The sequence below is a fragment of the Acinonyx jubatus genome, chromosome A1 (assembly GCF_027475565.1).
Source record: "Acinonyx jubatus isolate Ajub_Pintada_27869175 chromosome A1, VMU_Ajub_asm_v1.0, whole genome shotgun sequence".
In the NCBI taxonomy this organism is placed as follows: Eukaryota; Metazoa; Chordata; class Mammalia; order Carnivora; family Felidae; genus Acinonyx; species Acinonyx jubatus.
The window spans coordinates 151,452,563-151,458,712 of record NC_069380.1 but is presented as its reverse complement, the minus strand read 5'-3'; the positions used below and the strand labels follow the sequence as shown (position 1 = coordinate 151,458,712).

Below are 6,150 nucleotides of genomic sequence, written 5' to 3'. Positions count from 1 at the left end.
CTCCAAGATATGTATCTGAAGAATACCAAGTCCTCCCTCACAGCGAATCTCTGAGGCATCCTCTGTGGTTTCCTGAATTCCTCCTCCTACCCCAGCTGAGAGACATTCTATCCCTCATTTGGTTATAATCTTAGTCAAAATCTAGCAACTGAAATGGACTTAAGTGGTATCCAGGGCATTCTGTCAAAGAAAAGAATTAGTAATTGAGAATATAATTTTCATATAACCAAATACCTAAAAAAACCACTATGTGCCAGGAGGTCAAGAAACACCTATCTTCCTGTACTGTCTTTTGGAGCCCCGTGGGTAGATACATCCTTGTATACACCTCGCAAAAGGGAACAGCTGTAATGCCACAAGACTCTCATAGAAGAGAATAAATCATAGAAAATTGGAAGTGAAAATGACATCCAAAGTTATCTAGTTCAGCGGTTCTTATTGCTAGCTGTGTTTAGAATCACCTGAGGAATTATGCAAAACGCCAATACCAAGCCCTACTCTCCAAGACATTCTGAGTTAATAGTTCTAGGTTGAGACCTGGGCTCGAATAATCTGCCTATCAAAGATAAGGATAAACCTATTAATAAATGTATACCTAGGGCATTTTATTAATTGATACATTAATAAACGATAAACATAAATTAAAACTTTTCTAGAAAGTTGGAAACAAGAGCAAATATTTGGAGATACAATCTGGATTTGCTCCTTTTGGTGTTCTCAGCACCCAATTTTCCGACGTGTTGGGGGGTGTTCTCCGTACCACCAATTATCTGGGCACACAAGCTGGGTATCAACTCCATTCTGACACTTGACCCAGAAGTAGGGTCAGCTTGCACAGGTTAAGGATTCAGCCCCACAGGACTACACCCCTCTCCCACCCCACTTCCCACGCCAGTAGCAAGCCCAGGTTAACCTGTGCTTCTGACCCACAGGCTGTAAAACAGAGGTTCTCACAACCTCCTCCTTCCTTGGGTTCGATTAATTGGTTAGTTTAGAGAGGCTCACAGAACTCGGAGAAACATTTTACTTACTATAGAAGGATACAATTCAGGAACAGCCAGGTAGAAGAGATGCAAAGAAAGGCAGGTGGAAAGGGCAGAGACCGTCCAGGCCCTCTCCGGGTGTCCCGCAGATCCCCAGCTGTTCACCAATCCGAAAGCTTTCTGAACCGCGTCCTTGCGCGATTTTTATGGAGACTTCACTACACGGACGTGATTGCCTAAATCACTGGCCATTGGCCACGGACTCAACCCCAAGGCCCTCTCTCTTCCCCGGAGGTTCAGGGGCGGGACTGAAAAATTCCAACCCTTGAAACACGTGATTGGTTCCCCCAGCAGCCAGCCTTTCCCCTCACCTTTAGGTGAGGTCAAAAAGTCACGTCATTAACATAACAAGAGACACCTTTGTTGATTTTATCCTTTAGGGAATTCCGGGGGGGGGGGGGGGTTTGGGGGAGCTCTGTGCCACAAATGGGAAGGAAGACGGAATATATATTTCTTATTAAGGGGCGCCTGGGTGGCTCAGTTGGTTGGTCCAAGTCTTGATTTTGGCTCAGGTCATGATCTTATGGTTCCTGGGTTTCAGCCTCGTGTGGGGTCCATGCTGCTGTGTGGAAACTGCTTGGGGTTCTCTCTCTCTCTCCCCCTCTCCCTCTGCCTCTCCCATGCGTGTGCGCGCTCTCTCTCTCTCTCAAAATAAATAAACATTAAAAAAAATCACAACATCACACTTCTATACCTCACTTTGGTAAATCACACATTCAACAAAAAAAATAAATAAATAAAAATTGAGGACTGGCTCATAGGTAAACTCTGAAGATGCCATTAAAAAATTAATGGTGGTGGGGCACCGGGGTGGCTCAGCTGAGTCTCAGACTCTTGGTTTAGGCTCAGGTCATGATTTCAGGGTTCATGAGTTCAAGCCCCATGTTGGGCTCTATACTGAAAGTGAGGAGCCTGCTTGGGATTTCTTGCTCCTTCTCTCTCTGTCCCTCCCCAGTTTGCTCTCTCTCTCAAAAGATAAATAAATAAGCAAACATTTAAAAAATTAAAAAATAAAAACTTTTTTAAATTTTAAAGATACATCCCTGAGAAGGAGGGGGGATGGAGGGAGGGGCTAGCTGGCTCAGTCAGTAAACCTGCAACTCTTTTTTTTTTTTTAATGTTTATTTTTGAGAGAGAGGGCGAGAGAGAGAGAGAGAGCATGAATGGAGAAAAGGCAGAGAGATGGAGACACAGAATCCAAAACAGGCTCTAGGCTCTGAGCTCTCACACCAGAGTCTGACTCGGGGCTTGAACTCAGGAACTGTGAGATCACGACCTGAGCCGAAGTCGGATGCTTAAAGGACAGAGCCACTCAGGTGTCCCAGTAAGCCTGTGACTCTTGATATGTGAGCTGTAAATCTGAGCCCCATGTTGGGTGTAGAGATTACTTTTAAAAAAACCTTTAAAAAAAATAAAATTCAAATTCAAACATGTCCCCCAATCGTTCCCCCAATTTTTTGATACTCTTACCTTCAAGAAGCAGAGCCTAAGCTTTGCGCAGTGCCAGTATTGTAGCCAATGAAGTTTATCTGAGGTGCGATTTTTGCTAAAAGAGGTCAAGCTTAATTTCCCTCCCCTTGAATGTGGGCTGGATTTAGTGACTTGCTGCTAACCAGTAAAATGAAGCAGAAATGGTAGTGTGGGACTTCAGAGACTGAGTCTTCAAAAGGCACTGTTGGCCGCTCTTCCTCATCACTTGCTCTAGGGAAAACAGCTGACGTACCGTGTGAGCCCTGCGAAGGCCACATTGTGATGAACTGAGGCCTTCTGCCACTAGCAATCTGAGCGAGCCATCTAGGAAGTAGATCCTGTAGACCTGGTCAAGCTATCAGATGACTTCTCATGAGGTTGTAGTCCTGGCCGACAGCATGCCGGCAACTTCATGAGATCCCTTGATTTAGAAGCTCCTAGCTAAGCCCCTCCTAAATTCCTGATCCTCAGAAATTGTGTGAGGTAATGGGTGCTGTTTTACGATGCTAAGCTTTTGTACAAGACAACTATAGACAATGAAAATAGTAATACATGATCCTTTGTCTCCACAAGTTTGCCTCCAGCTGAAGAAGTAGGTTACAGCTCCGGAAACATAACAAACTATGGAAGCCTCCAGACATCCTGTCATATGAAAAGGATCACCGAGTAGTGGAACTCCAAAGGATGATGTCCACATCATGGTCTTTGCAAATTGAGCGCACTGAAGCTAAGTAATTTAGAGCCTGTGTGGCAGGACAGATTAGGTGGATAGAAGCAGAGATAGGGAGACAGACTGACAGACAGATGGGTAGAAAGTTATTCTTTGGGAATCCTCCTCAGTGTTGTGAGATGTCAGGGGAAACCAATGATGGAACTAATACGTCAACTTCGATCTTTTAGTAGCTTATTGAGATTGCATGTAACACCCTACTAAAGCAGACGGTTAATCAGTCAGACTAATAAAAAAATTCAGTTAAAGGGCGCCTGGGTGGCTCCATCGGTTGAACCTCCGACTTCAGCTCGGGTCATGATCTCACAGCTTGTGGGTTCGAGCCCCACGTTGGGCTCGGGGCTGACAGCTCAGAGCCTGGAGCCTGCTTCGGATTCTGTGTCTCCCTCTCTTTCTGCCCCTCCCCTGCTCATGCTCTGTCTCTGTCTCTCTCTCTCTGAAAAATAAACAAATATTTAAAAAAAAAAATTCAGTTAAGTAGTTGATAAACCATTGTGCAAGCTTACTTTTCCGGGTGTTAACTCTAACGCTGTTCTTGCCATTTGTAATTGCTGTATATTGTGTTTTTCTTAAACTGTACCAGCATTATGCCTTCAATCTCCATTTGTATGAAATGATTCAGCCCCTGCCAAAGTTGACTGGATTAGAGGTTGACAACCCAATTCAAACTGGAACCTGAGATACATTTGCAGGAATTAAGAATTGGGACTTGGATGAGGTACTCTCTGACATGGAGGATAGGCTGGTATATGTTTTCAACCACATTTTCTTCCATTTTAATCCAGGAAGCACAGAAATCTAGTCGGGAGAGAAAGAAAAAGAAATAGAGAAGAGTTCTAGAGCTAATCGATAATTGTATAATAAATTGCCAATTTCTCCTTATCACTGAAACTGGTTACGGGTGGATCTTTTCTGCAACCAAAAGATTCCAGCTATTACACTCTTCACATTTCACAGTTTAGATTATTAACATTAAAAATGATCTGAACTTTGTTCATTACATATTATAATAAGGTCCCAATGGCAAAACATCTATTCTTTTGCACTTTAAATGATTTTTTTTCCAAATTGAAAAACTTCCCAGAGAAATGGTACAAGTAAAAGAATTTATAAACAACATCTGTCTAGCTCATGTTATTGCTTATTTGTGTAAAAATTTGTCTTATTACTCACACAAGATTTTTTTTTTTTTTTTTTTTTTTTTTTTTTTTACCCTCTGGAAAAGAATAATCTTGATTTCCTGTAAGTAGAAGAGCCAGGGAATTTTTTAAATTCTGATCTAACTTGTTTCTTCACTTTTATTTTTTTAATTTCTTTTTAATGTTTATTTATTTATTTTGAGAGAGAGAGAGAGGCAGAGCAAAAGGAAGAGAGAGAATCCCAAGCAGGCTAAGCTGTCAGCCCTGAACCGGACTCAGGGCTTGATCCCAAAAACCATGATATGAGATCACCACCTGAACTGAGATCAAGACTCAGACGCTTAACTGAATGAGCCACTCCATTGCTCCATTTCACTTTTAATTATAATACCTACTTTGGACCATCCAGCAAGAAAAATTTGACTTGGTGTGAAGGTTTAGAATAATTTTTATTTAAAAATGTTTCAGTAGCAACAACAGGTCAGTTTAAGTTGAAAGGACTGTCATACTGCCATAAGTCATTGAAGAGATATAAAGAAGTTAGTATGATAAACCTAAAAAATGTTTGAAAAACTATAATATGTCCTGTAAAAAAAGGGGGGTATTATTATCATAATTAACTCAGTAGGAACATTTGTATTTTAATGTATATGATTAATTGGATGGATACCAGCGAAGACTAAGAAATACAGCAATACCTCCCTCTATTTACTTTTCCAACAGTATTTGGATGATTCTGAATTCAAGAGCAGTGAGGTCTTTTCATCACAGGCTTTTTTTCTTTTGTTTCTGGGGAAGAAAAATATCTGGTTTAGGAGTGACCATCTAGTGTAAGAGATTGTTTTTCAGAATTTTTCAACTCATCTTTGGGGCATTGACCTCAGGTCTGAAAATTGCAAAATCTTTCCTCTTGCAGCTAGTTCTTTGGAGTACTCTTTCACATGTCTGATATCTACCCTTAGGCTATCTGTTCTGGCACAGAAGATTTATCTTTTTATCTCAGGGAATGTTTAAGGATTGTAAACATGTATGAGAGTATCAAAATCACTGTGCTAATTTTCGGAAAAACTCTAAGTTCTCATTTCAGCGTCCGTCTCTCCAGAATCTTTTTCATAACCTGGTATTGATGGTTCCTTATGGTAGCCGGTGTTTGATTTTATTTGCTTATTTCTCCCTCATTTTTTGTTCCTTAGAAATGTTGACAGGACCGACAAAATCCAAAACAAAGACATTAGCTTTGAAAGTGTTTGATTCCTATCTGGAACTGGAGGTAGAGTGGTAAGAGTTGGCATGAAGTAATGTACGGGGACTGTGGGAGGACTCGCTGTGGGTGAGTTAAAATGATAATGTCAGAGGGGCACCTGGGTGGTTTAGTGCTGACAGCATGGAGTCTGCTTGGGATTCTGTCTCCCTCTCTCTCTGCTCCTCCCCTGCTCTCTCTCTCTCTCTCTCTCTCTCAAAAATAAGTAAATAAACATTTTTAAAAATATTTTTTAAAGTGATAAGGTAGGACAGAGAGAGGGCAACCGGGTGGCTGGGATGGGAAGAGCAACCTGTGCCTGAAAACATGCCTGGGTAAGGGTTGGTCCCTTGAGATGGTGTGACTGTGGAACCACTTTCCATGTGATGAGGCTGTTGGTGTTCTCCTGTATATGCTCCTTCATGGCACATGGCTCAACACGTTTCCTAGAAAGGGCCATCTGACTGAGTTCTGGCCAATGAACCTGTAGCTCTGATCACACGTTCCATGAAAGCTTCTGCCCTCTCT

General features: G+C 41.8%; 1 pseudogene; it reads left to right on the top strand.

Annotated features, from left to right (window-relative positions):
• Positions 1-2,532: 2,532 nt before the first annotated feature.
• On the top strand, positions 2,533-2,660 carry LOC113594952 (uncharacterized; annotated as a pseudogene).
• Positions 2,661-6,150: the final 3,490 nt, after the last annotated feature.